We start from the raw sequence: 14139 nt of genomic DNA, 5'->3' as shown, positions 1-14139 counted from the left end.
CACTACCCATCTACTATCCACATCATCCACTACCTATCCACATCATCCACTACCTATCTACTATCCACATCACCCACTACCCATCTACTATCCACATCATCCACTACCTATCCACATCATCCACTACCTATCTACTATCCACATCATCTACTATCCACATCACCCACTACCTATCTACTATCCACATCATCCACTACCTATCTACTATCCACATCACCCACTACCTATCTACTATCCACATCACCCACTACCTATCCACATCATCCACTACCTATCTACTATCCACATCATACACTACCTATCTACTATCCACATCATCCACTACCTATCTACTATCCACATCATCCACTACCTATCCACATCATCCACTACCTATCTACTATTCACATCATCCACTACCTATCCACATCACCCACTACCTATCTACTATCCACATCATCCACATCACCCACTACCTATCTACTATCCACATCATCCACTACCTATCCACATCACCCACTACCTATCTACTATCCACATCACCCACTACCTATCTACTATCCACATCATCCACTACCTATCCACATCATCCACTACCTATCTACTATCCACATCATCCACTACCTATCTACTATCCACATCATCCACTACCTATCTACTATCCACATCACCCACTACCTTCCCACTATCCACATCACCCACTACCTATCCACATCACCCACTACCTATCTACTATCCACATCATCCACTACCTATCTACTATCCACATCATCCACTACCTATCTACTATCCACATCATCCACTACCTATCTACTATCCACATCATCCACTACCTATCTACTATCCACATCACCCACTACCTTCCCACTATCCACATCACCCACTACCTATCCACATCACCCACTACCTATCTACTATCCACATCATCCACTACCTATCCACATCATCCACTACCTATCTACTATCCACATCATCCACTACCTATCCACATCATCCACTACCTATCTACTATCCACATCATCCACTACCTATCCACATCATCCACTACCTATCTACTATCCACATCATCCACTACCTTCCCACTATCCACATCACCCACTACCTATCCACATCACCCACTACCTATCTACTATCCACATCATCCACTACCTATCTACTATCCACATCATCCACTACCTATCTACTATCCACATCATCCACTACCTATCTACTATCCACATCACCCACTACCTTCCCACTATCCACATCACCCACTACCTATCCACATCATCCACTACCTATCTACTATCCACATCATCCACTACCTATCCACATCATCCACTACCTATCTACTATCCACATCATCCACTACCTATCCACATCATCCACTACCTATCTACTATCCACATCATCCACTACCTATCCACATCATCCACTACCTATCTACTATCTACATCACCCACTACCTATCTACTATCCACATCATCCACTACCTATCTACTATCCACATCATCCACTACCTATCTACTATCCACATCATCCACTACCTATCCACATCATCCACTACCTATCTACTATTCACATCATCCACTACCTATCCACTATCCACATCACCCACTACCTATCTACTATCCACATCATCCACTACCTATCTACTATCCACATCATCCACTACCTATCCACATCATCCATTACCTATCCACAGCACCCACTACCTATCCCCTATCCACATCATCCATTACCTATCTACTATCCACATCATCCACTACCTATCCACTACACTCTACTACACTTCTATTTGCATATTTCCTGCCTTTGTAAAAATATACATCCTCTTTTGGGTTTACCTAATTCTTGAGAAAACTTCTCCCAGTCCCTAACTCCGTAAAGTCAAGTCCTATTGTGTCTCCTCTCCACGTTCTAGTAACAAATAATCCAGGAGAGAGCCACAGCCTCCCTCTCAGCAGTGACATTTCCCTGTGTGTTGCCGTTCTAATGATCTGTCCTCAGATTATTCGGCAGCAGAAAAGTCATATGAATAATAAATAATAAAGCCGCGGCTGTGCGCTGGAATGGATTTATTATTGAGATAAGGTGGGTGAGGGGACTGGCTTCTCTGTGAAGAGAGATCCCTGGGAGGTTAATAAGGTGGAGAGAGGAAGGCTTTGATTGAGAATCTTGTGTCGAAATGACACAGTCTGTCGCCCACCGCTAATGGAATCTTATCTTCCCGTTCAGAATGTGACAGGAAAACTAAAGTCCTAAAGAGAAAGACCCTCTTCCCTTAGTTCACCTAACTCTGTGCAACCTCTCCTGCAACTACAAAGCTGAGCCAAGGTTTACTTACTTCAGGAAGCCAAGTGTATCTGGTGGGCGGTGGTGGGGATGTGTGTGTTCGTGTGGATATTACATTTACAGTTCATTAACAATATTTTATCATGGAATGATTACACTGTAATAAAGTCATTGTGACTGAAAGGCCTGCTTCAACTGTGGTGTGCTTTTGGCTTGGCAATGGATAAACATGCCTCTCAACTCCTACATTAGGAGGAGTAGTGGGTGTATAGTACAGTACAGTTCACAGTGGGCCCCTGCAACTCAACAGCCATTTACAATGATATAAATCAGACTTTGATTGCAGCAATGGATTCTCTTCACGTAGGGGCTGCCAGAAGCCTGGCACTCAAACCCATTTTACTTCAGTCTTGAATTAGGCCGATGCAGACAGACAGAAGAGAATCCCCCAATCGCTACGAGGCAAAGTTGCCCCTTGCGTATTTTGAACGAGACAGACAAAAAAAACATTTATATCCCTTAAGGCACTTTCCATCAGATCATCCTCTGAAAAAAACATGTGAAATAAAAAGCCAGGGATGTGCACACGGGGAAAAACCTCTCAAATGGATTTAGCTTTTTATCGGTCTTGCGATGGGCATTTTACGAGCTGAGGATTGGGCTGCTTTATGAAGAAGAACTTTGGGTGTGACTCCCGAATGGCACCCTATTCCCTATATAGTGCACTACTTTTGACCAGAGCTCTTTAGGACTCACTCTTGGACTCTTCTCCCCAGTAAATTAGACCATTAAACCAGATCATGAAGGCCTCATATGTATTCAGTCCCTCTCTTTATTCACCGACAGGAGAGGTTTCCCTTCTTAAAAACAACTCATCCTTTGCATTTGTAAATGGTGCCTCCTTTTTTCAACTAGGCAAGTCAGTTAAGAACAAATTCTTATTTTCAGGGCCTCCCGGGTGGCGCAGTGGTTAAGGGCACTGGGTTTGCGCCCAGGCTCTGTCGTAACTGGCCGCGACCGGGAGGTCCGTGGGGCGACGCACAATTGGCCTAGCGTCGTCCGGGTTAGGGAGGGTTTGGTCGGTAGGGATGTCCTTGTCTCATCGCGCACCAGCGACTCCTGTGGCGGGCCGGGCACAGTGCACGCTAGCCAAGGTTGCCAGGTGCACAGTGTTTCCTCCGACACATTGGTGTGGCTGGCTTCCGGGTTGGATGCGCACTGTGTTAAGAAGCAGTGCGGCTTGGTTGGGTTGTATATCGGAGGACGCATGACTTTCAACCTTCGTCTCTCCAGAGCCCGTACGGGAGTTGTAGCGATGAGACAAAATAGTAGCTACTAACAATTGGATACCATGAAATTGGGGAGAAAAAGGAGGTAAAATTTTAAAACATCAAATAAAAAAATCTTATTTTCAATGACGGCCTAGAAACGGTGGGTTACCTGCCTGTTCAGGGACAGAACGACAGAGTTTTTTCCTTGTCATCTCGGGGATTTGATCTTGCAACCTTCTGGTTACTAGTCCAACGCTCTAAACACCAGACTACACGCCTTGTGTCTCCTTTAGTAAACAGCCTGCATGACCGGGGCCTGTCCTAAATCCCCTCCTTCTGTCCTATGATACAAGCATAGAAATATAATAACTAGAATGAACTAGAATAGAATTTAGCAATTGTATTTCTATGCGTAGGACAGATGGAGGGGGGTTGGATTGGGACTTGCTCCTGAGGAGTTCAGGGGTTCATGAAAACAAAAATGTGCCTCATTCAGTCAACTCCTTCAGGGAACATAAACAGCCAGTGGTGGGACAGTAGGGGAGGTCAGGATTTGGGACAGATGCCCCCCCCTGAGTTTTTTTATTCAGCTAGTCACCTCCTTCAGGGGATCTATTCCTACGTGCCTTTGCAGGAGACACCAGGGGACACCATGTATCCTGGCAGCCTTACAACAGACTCGTAATCACCACAAAGCGGCAGGATAAAAAACAATGGTTGTAAAAACAAATGTATGCAATTAAAGTGGGGCGTTCAATGGCTATTATTCCCCTGGCGCACAGCACTGACTGCTGGATCTGACTGCTGATCAAATATGTTCAGGAAATGAGAGAGCGAGCGAGAGAGAAGGGGGGGAGGTAGATAGAGGGAGAGAGACGAGACGAGAGAGACGATGCGCAGAGTGAGGGAGCGAGAGTGAGAGAGGAACAGAGAGAGGTACAGAGAGAGAGAGTGAGAGAGAGAGAGAGAGAGAGAGAGAGAGAGAGAGAGAGAGAGAGAGAAAAAAAAAGAGGGAGAGAGAGAGAGAGAGAGAGAGAGAGAGAGAAAGAGAAAGAGAAAGAGAAAGAGAAAGAGAAAGAGAGAGAGAGAGGGGGTCTTGTTGGAAGTGTGCAACTCTATGGGGTAGGGATAATACAGAGATTAGCATAGTTTTAATTTAGATAAGACAACAACTTGGTGCCGGTTAAGACCCCTGCACTGTTGCTAGGGCCGTACAAAGGCAGGAACGTGGTCGCCGACATCAAAAACACATGAGAGTGGCATGCTGCTCGCCATACCAATTAATTAGGGCCAAACAGCTGGGAAATCAGCCTAGACTTGGCAATGCGGGCACCTCAGAGGAACACAAACAAAAAGGGTCACTTATTTGGCAACTGATCACACAGATTGGTCGGATTAAAACAAACAAACCTCATTGGTTGACCCCCTCATTAAGATACAGATCTTGTCGTTTTTAAAAGGGATGTGGTATTAGTGGGACATGACTGGGCGGTGTGTGTGCGCGTGCGTATCTGTGTGTGTGCGTGCGTGTGTGTGTGCGTGTGTGTGCGTGTGTTTGCATGTGCAGAGAGTCATGGGGGTTTGGGCACAGCAAACACATTACCCCTTGCTGAAGGAGTTAGCTCTTTACAGTGCAGAGTGGCTCAGCTGTGTCGGAGTGGGCTCCAGATTCTGTCATTACTCTGTAGGGCCTATGTCAGAGGGTGGGAAAGAGAGCGACTCGTCACACTTTCTGTGGCAGATTTCATTTTAGAAACACACTTTCCCACTAGGAAGAACATGAAGGCTTAACTGATGTGCCCACAATAAGGGATTACTCAACAGAATGTACTGTATATGGATGACATAACTGTTAGGAGATAGAGTCACTGTAAGAGAGTTTAGGAGAGTTATGGTTGGTACCCAGGCCCTGAGACAAGAGGGCAACATTGGTTCATTGGTTGTCATTTTTGTCCCCCAGTCCAGAGCCCAAGCAATCAGATGCTCTTGCGTCATGCACACAGTACAAGACAGTTTAGTGCATCTTCATTTCATATGCTCCATCTGACATCCTCGCTCCATCTGACATCATCGCTCCATCTGACACCATCGCTCCATCTGACATCCTCGCTCCATCTGACATCATCGCTCCATCTGACATCATCGCTCCATCTGACACCATCGCTCCATCTGACATCATCGTTCCATCTGACATCCTCGCTCCATCTGACATCATCGCTCCATCTGACATCATCACTCCATCTGACATCATCGTTCCATCTGACATCATCGTTCCATCTGACATCCTCGCTCCATCTGACATCATCGCTCCATCTGACATCATCGCTCCATCTGACATCATCGTTCCATCTGACATCCTCGCTCCATCTGACATCATCGCTCCATCTGACATCATCGTTCCATCTGACATCCTCGCTCCATCTGACATCATCGCTCCATCTGACACCATCGCTCCATCTGACATCCTCGCTCCATCTGACACCATCGCTCCATCTGACACCATCGCTCCATCTGACATCATCGCTCCATCTGATACCATCGCTCCATCTGACATCATCGCTCCATCTGATACCATCGCTCCATCTGACATCATCGCTCCATCTGATACCATCGCTCCATCTGACATCATCGTTTCATCTGATACCATCGCATACATCATTGGTGTGGCCTTCAGGCCTTGTCATAACACTGTCACAACGCCTGAGCAACACTGGAACTACCGCAAACGTCTGCAGGATATGATTGTGGACATAATTTCACAGATCCAATTACACACACACACACACACACACACACACACACACACACACACACACACACACACACACACTCCCGGACGATGCAACACTAATACAACATTACGGCGACGTCGCCGGCACATTATGGATATGCAGCAATCCGCGGCAGCTGCCTTCATTACGCAAACCCGATTAAAGACGCCCCAGGTGGGGGGCTAATGATCCCACTGCCTTTGTTATTCACATTGACTGAGGGTCAGCCACTAAGCAGCCAGATAGACAGCCCTGGGGGTATGTGTGTGTGTGTGTGTGTGTGTGTGTGTGTGTGTGTGTGTGTGTGTGTGTGTGTGTGTGTGTGTGTGTGTGAGGCTCTATGGGATATCTAACAGATATCCATTAATAATACCCATTCACAGGCCTCATGTATCCCACACTCCACGGTTCAGTTTGTAAATTAGACACCAGGATGCCCCTTACCATGTCCCCCCTCTGCAGATGGGTTCATTCCGTGATCGTATTAATGTCCATTTGTATGTGTGACAAGCCGACATATGTTAGCGAGCATTCATCTCAAACGATCAAATTGCCCTTGCGGATGCTCTCGGGCCCCGGTCCTGCGCTCGGCGCTCTCCCTCAAGAATCGGCAATGCACATATTTACATAATTCTGTAATGCAATAAAACAAATGAATAAAGGAGGGCGGATGGGTGGAGGGAGGAGAAAAGCACGTCTCTAACTTACCCGGAGGACGAAGGGAAGCAGCTGCAGCAATAGAAGAGTTCACAGCTTTTTTACACCTCACATGATGACACATCGCATCATTCAGAAAGCTTGACCCCTCGATATCCCACCATGTCTCAGTGATGGTGATTATCTTGCGGGTCACAATTTCAGTTCTCATAAATGGCATCGCTTCTAACGGAATAGGCCATTGAAACGAGTGTCGAAGATCTGATTCCACAGCCCAGACTTTAAACCACATAACCATACTGTGTAAATCCTATGGAGCTATAATGTATGTCCCAAACCGCACACTATTCCCCATGTCGTGCACTAAATAGGGAATAGGTTGCCAGTTGGGATGTAGACCTAGTGTGAATACAGTGGATGTGAGTGTTTTATTCCTGGGCCAGTTGATGAGGGTCGTCAGATCAGTTCTGCTTCCAACACCACCAATCCCTACCACACTGCTCTGTTGAATTCAGCCATGATCCATCTATCCTCCAGTTGATGCCCACACACACACACACACACACACACACAGAAAACACAATCTGCTGTGACACACCACACACACACTTACACACACCTCAGTTGGGTCAATCCCCCCCGGGCACTGGCCTCACAGACAATCAGATGGCTTGTGAATCACCCTGCCCACCCCCTAATAAATAATGCATCTGGAAATAAGTCGACATTAAAAATGGAATGCTTCACAGAGTTTGGCTCTGTAGAACAAACCGGGGTGACAGGAAATGGGGGATCGATGCACACAGTGGATCTTAATATTTCAGCGTCTGGATTTTCGACTAGGCGTGTTTTTAATTATAAAGTGCTTTTCAGAATACAGCAGGTGCTTATGGGAGATTTATGGTAGGCGGGGATATATACGTATGTGTATTACAAGGAGAATAAGAGAGATGTCAGGAGATCCGTTTCTTTGGCTGAAAGTTATGCTGCCATGAATGCAGATGGTCTGTACAAACTGTCCATTAGTCAGTGTGTGAATACTGACGCAAAGCCAGACTGGTATATGAGAGAGGGGGTTATGGTGACATCAATCATGGAGGCGAGGGGGAATTCACATGTATTACACTCCAGTTATTACAGGCACCTTCCTGAGCACACACGGCATGCATGCTGGCACACACACATACACGTGGACACACACACTCACTAACTCACATAGAGCCTCACACACACACGCACACACACACACACACACACACACACACACACACACACACACACACACACACACACACACACACACACACTCACTTTCTCACTAACTCACGTAGAGCCTCACACACACACACACTCGTCATGCATCTGCACCAAAGCAAAATGATTATAATCACTTATGATGTTGAGAAGCAAGCAGGCAAATGAAGACTGCCAACATACATTAGGCAGTTTACATAACCTAAGTCACAGACTCAACCTCCTCTTCCAGGCCACGAAAAAAATGAGCTGTCACCATGTGACATGGACCCAGAAATGTAGACATTCACCTGACGATGGGCAGTAGGCCCTCCTGCTGGAGACACAGTTACAGACAGACAGCACTTTCAGAGACAGAGGCTCTCATTGAGAAACCCTCTGATGGTGATGATGATGATGGTGGTGATGATGATGATGGGGTTGGTGATGGTGATGATGGTGATGGTGATGATGATGGTGGTGGTGGTGATGATGATGGGGTTGGTGATGATGATTGTGGTGGGGGTGGTGATGATGATGATGGTGGTGGTGGTGATGGTGATGGGGTTGGTGATGGTGATGGGGTTGGTGATGGTGGTGGTGGTGGTGGTGGTGATGATAATGATGATGGGTTTGGTGGTGGTGGTGGTGGTGGTGGTGGTGGTGGTGATGACGGTGGTGGTGGTGGTGATGATGGTGATGATGATGATGGTGGTGGTGATGATGGTGATGATGATGATGGTGGTGATGGTGGTGATGATGGGGTTGGTGATGATGATGATGATGGTGCTGGTGATGGTGATGGGGTTGGTGATGGTGATGGGGTTGGTGATGGTGGTGGTGGTGATGATAATGATGATGGGTTTGGTGGTGGTGGTGATGATGGTGGTGGTGGTGGTGGTGATGATGGTGATGATGATGATGGTGGTGGTGATGATGGTGATGATGATGATGGTGGTGATGGTGGTGATGATGGGATTGGTGATGGTGGTGATGATGATGATGATGGTGATGGTGATGATGGTGATGGGGTTGGTGATGGTGATGATGGTGGTGGTGATGGTAATGGTGATGGGTTTGGTGGTGGTGGTGGTGATGATGATGGTGGTGGTGATGATGATGGGGTTGGTGATGGTGATGATGGGGTTGGTGATGATGGTGGTGATGATGGTGATGATGGTGGAGATGATAAATACTACAACAACAATGATGAAGTTGCTGGTGGATGCGGACACTCACATGTTGTACCTCTAGGTTCTGCTGACGGAGGTTCTGCTGACTGGACTGGGCCCTCGCCTTCAGGGTCTCCAGACCACACCTCCCACGGACCCCGACAACCTGCTCGGCCCAGGGGGAGGAAGTGTGTCTCGTTAAGGAAGGTCCTTGAAGATGAGAGGTCAAGGGTCGTATAACATTAGCGGGAGAGGTCCTCAAACCCACTGAGTATCTGGCTGCATTCCAATGTTGAAGGACACCATAACAGAATGGTTTGTCTTACGTTCTGAGTTCTCAGTTATCAAGGTCATGTCTTGCACTCAAACTAGTTGTACATCATGACTGTTGATAAGTTGAATCTACAATGTCTTCTAGATGTTTCATTTCCATGTAATACAGTTGCTGCTTGAGCATCACTGGATCATATGACATATTCTAGAGGTTGTGGTCTGTCTTTGATAGACACACACAGTACATTACATAGCATGAACCTTCTGCCTGGATCACAAGTATTTCATATCACATTTTACACTGTAATGTAAGCCAGCTATGGACAACAACGATCAAATTGGGAATCGTTACCATTTCATTACAGCAATCTACATGTTGGCTCATATGGATTCATAAAGGAAGTCAGGTGCTTGAGTAAGTATCTGTACTGCACTACGCTACATGCTGTACTTGATCTATAATGCAAACACTTTCCATTGACTATCAGAACACCATCTCAGGTGTCGTAGTGAGACAGGGTGGCATGCCAGAACACACTCCTCCCTATCCTTCTCTCCCTCTCCCCATCCCTCCATCACAGCTTCCTTCTCTCCCTCTCTCCCCATCCCTCCATCACAGCTTCCTTCTCTCCCTCTCTCCCCATCCCTCCATCGCAGCTTCCTTCTCTCCCTCTCCCCATCCCTCCATCGCAGCTTCCTTCTCTCCCTCACTCCCCATCCCTCCATCACAGCTTCCTTCTCTCCCTCTCTCCCAATCCCTCCATCGCAGCTTCCTTCTCTCCCTCACTCCCCATCCCTCCATCGCAGCTTCCTTCTCTCCCTCTCCCCATCCCTCCATCGCAGCTTCCTTCTCTCCTTCACTCCCCATCCCTCCATCGCAGCTTCCTTCTCTCCCTCTCCCCATCCCTCCATCGCAGCTTCCTTCTCTCCCTCACTCCCCATCCCTCCATCACAGCTTCCTTCTCTTCCTCTCTCCCAATCCCTCCATCGCAGCTTCCTTCTCTCCCTCACTCCCCATCCCTCCATCGCAGCTTCCTTCTCTCCCTCTCCCCATCCCTCCATCGCAGCTTCCTTCTCTCCTTCACTCCCCATCCCTCCATCACAGCTTCCTTCTCTCCCTCACTCCCCATCCCTCCATCGCAGCTTCCTTCTCTCCCTCTCTCCCCATCCCTCCATCGCAGCTTCCTTCTCTGCCTCTCCCCATCCCTCCATCGCAGCTTCCTTCTCTGCCTCTCTCCCCATCCCTCCATCACAGCATCCTTCTCTCCCTCTCTCCCAATCCCTCCATCGCAGCTTCCTTCTCTCCCTCACTCCCCATCCCTCCATCGCAGCTTCCTTCTCTCCCTCTCCCCATCCCTCCATCGCAGCTTCCTTCTCTCCTTCACTCCCCATCCCTCCATCACAGCTTCCTTCTCTCCCTCACTCCCCATCCCTCCATTGCAGCTTCCTTCTCTCCCTCTCTTCCCATCCCTCCATCGCAGCTTCCTTCTCTGCCTCTCCCCATCCCTCCATCGCAGCTTCCTTCTCTGCCTCTCTCCCCATCCCTCCATCGCAGCTTCCTTCTCTCCCTCTCTCCCCATCCCTCCATCGCAGCTTCCTTCTCTCCCTCTCTCCCCATCCCTCCATCGCAGCTTCCTTCTCTCCCTCTCTCCCCATCCCTCCATCGCAGCTTCCTTCTCTCCCTATCCCTCCATCGCAGCTTCCTTCTCTCCCTCTCTCCCCATCCCTCCATCGCAGCTTCCTTCTCTGCCTCTCTCCCCATCCCTCCATCGCAGCTTCCTTCTCTGCCTCTCTCCCCATCCCTCCATCGCAGCTTCCTTCTCTCCCTCTCTCCCCATCCCTCCATCGCAGCTTCCTTCTCTGCCTCTCTCCCCATCCCTCCATCGCAGCTTCCTTCTCCCCCTCTCCCCATCCCTCCATCGCAGCGCTGCACCTAGGCAGTGGAAGCTACAAGCGAAGCAATAACCCTGGTTTGCAAATGACTGCGAATCAATGGACGTTTTAGTCAAGCAGAACACGTAGGCCCCGGACAGACAATTAGAGAAAGGACAGCAGCAAACACACCTCTTCTATGTCCTGACCTTTAAAAACAAGAGCCGGTCATACTTTTTTCCCCCTCTCGTCAGCTATTTTCTCCCGCATCACAATCACATCTCGGGGGCCGAACTAGAAACACTGTGTGCTGCACATGAACATGACTGAGGGAGAAGAGGCTGGAGCCATCTTGAAATCAGGTAGCCTGGTCCCAAATCTGCTTGCACTGTGTTGCCAACTCTTATGGTCATTGTCATGTCATACAGCACAAACAGAAACGCACACCTATTCAGACGAGGTGCTGGCTAGCGGAGTAGAACACCTATTCAGACGAGGTGCTGGCTAGCGGAGTAGAACACCTATTCAGACGAGGTGCTGGCTAGCAGAGTAGAACACCTATTCAGACGAGGTGCTGGCTAGCGGAGTAGAACACCTATTCAGAAGAGGTGTTGGCTAGCGGAGTAGAACACCTATTCAGACGAGGTGCTGGCTAGCGGAGTAGAACACCTATTCAGACGAGGTGTTGGCTAGCGGAGTAGAACACCTACTCAGACGAGGTGCTGGCTAGCAGAGTAGAACACCTATTCAGACGAGGTGTTGGCTAGCGGAGTAGAACACCTATTCAGACGAGGTGCTGGCTAGCGGAGTAGAACACCTATTCAGACGAGGTGTTGGCTAGCGGAGTAGAACACCTATTCAGACGAGGTGCTGGCTAGCGGAGTAGAACACCTATTCAGACGATGTGTTGGCTAGCGGAGTAGAACACCTACTCAGACGAGGTGCTGGCTAGCGGAGTAGAACACCTATTCAGATGAGGTGTTGGCTAGCGGAGTAGAACACCTACTCAGACGAGGTGCTGACTAGCGGAGTAGAACACCTATTCAGATGAGGTGTTGGCTAGCGGAGTAGAACACCTATTCAGACGAGGTGCTGGCTAGCGGAGTAGAACACCTATTCAGACGAGGTGCTGGCTAGCGGAGTAGAACACCTATTCAGACGAGGTGCTGGCTAGCGGAGTAGAACACCTATTAAGACGAGGTGCTGGTTAGCGGAGTAGAACACCTATTCAGACGAGGTGCTGGCTAGCAGAGTAGAACACCTATTCAGACGAGGTGCTGGCTAGCGGAGTAGAACACCTATTCAGACGAGGTGTTGGCTAGCGGAGTAGAACACCTACTCAGACGAGGTGCTGGCTAGCGGAGAGGAAACACCTACTCAGACGAGGTGTTGGCTAGCGGAGTAGAACACCTATTCAGACGAGGTGCTGGCTAGCGGAGTAGAACACCTATTCAGACGAGGTGTTGGCTAGCGGAGTAGAACACCTATTCAGACGAGGTGCTGGCTAGCGGAGTAGAACACCTATTCAGACGAGGTGTTGGCTAGCGGAGTAGAACACCTACTCAGACGAGGTGCTGGCTAGCGGAGTAGAACACCTATTCAGACGAGGTGTTGGCTAGCGGAGTAGAACACCTATTCAGACGAGGTGCTGGCTAGCGGAGTAGAACACCTATTCAGACGAGGTGTTGGCTAGCGGAGTAGAACACCTATTCAGACAAGGTGCTGGCTAGCAGAGTAGAACACCTATTCAGACGAGGTGTTGGCTAGCGGAGTAGAACACCTACTCAGACGAGGTGCTGGCTAGCAGAGTAGAACACCTATTCAGACGAGGTGCTGGCTAGCGGAGTAGAACACCTATTCAGACGAGGTGTTGGCTAGCGGAGTAGAACACCTATTCAGACTAGGTACTGGCTAGCGGAGTAGAACACCTATTCAGACGAGGTGCTGGCTAGCGGAGTAGAACACCTATTCAGACGAGGTGCTGCCTAGCGGAGTAGAACACCTATTCAGACGAGGTGTTGGCTAGCGGAGTAGAACACCTATTCAGACTAGGTGCTGGCTAGCAGAGTAGAACACCTATTCAGACGAGGTGCTGGCTAACGGATTAGAACACCTATTCAGACGAGGTGCTGGCTAGCGGAGTAGAACACCTATTCAGACGAGGTGCTGGCTAACGGAATAGAACACCTATTCAGACGAGGTGCTGGCTAGCAGAGTAGAACACCTATTCAGACGAGGTGCTGGCTAACGGAATAGAACACCTATTCAGACGAGGTGCTGGCTAGCAGAGTAGAACACTTGAAAAGTTCAAGGAGAGCCGCAAACTCTAGGAGCTCAGATGTAATAATTTAATAACCAACGTTTCGATAGACAAGCTGTCTTCATCAGGGTATAATGGCAAACACTGCGGGTTGACTAGTTTATATAGTGTCAAGGGACACACACAGGTGTCTGTAATCATGGCCGGGTGTGGCCTGATATCATTGGTTAGTCTTCAGATATAAAAATAACATGCCAAAAACATGAATGAGAGCATACGATCATAGATACAATTTGGCTGCGTAGGCCTACAAACATTTACAATAGCAAAATCACAATAATCACAATAATGGCTACAGATCAAAGCCAGGCTCTCGT

This window comes from Oncorhynchus mykiss, chromosome 21 (genome assembly GCF_057628025.1).
Source record: "Oncorhynchus mykiss isolate SJ-2025 chromosome 21, ASM5762802v1, whole genome shotgun sequence".
Classification (NCBI taxonomy): Eukaryota; Metazoa; Chordata; class Actinopteri; order Salmoniformes; family Salmonidae; genus Oncorhynchus; species Oncorhynchus mykiss.
This window is presented reverse-complemented; position numbering follows the sequence as displayed.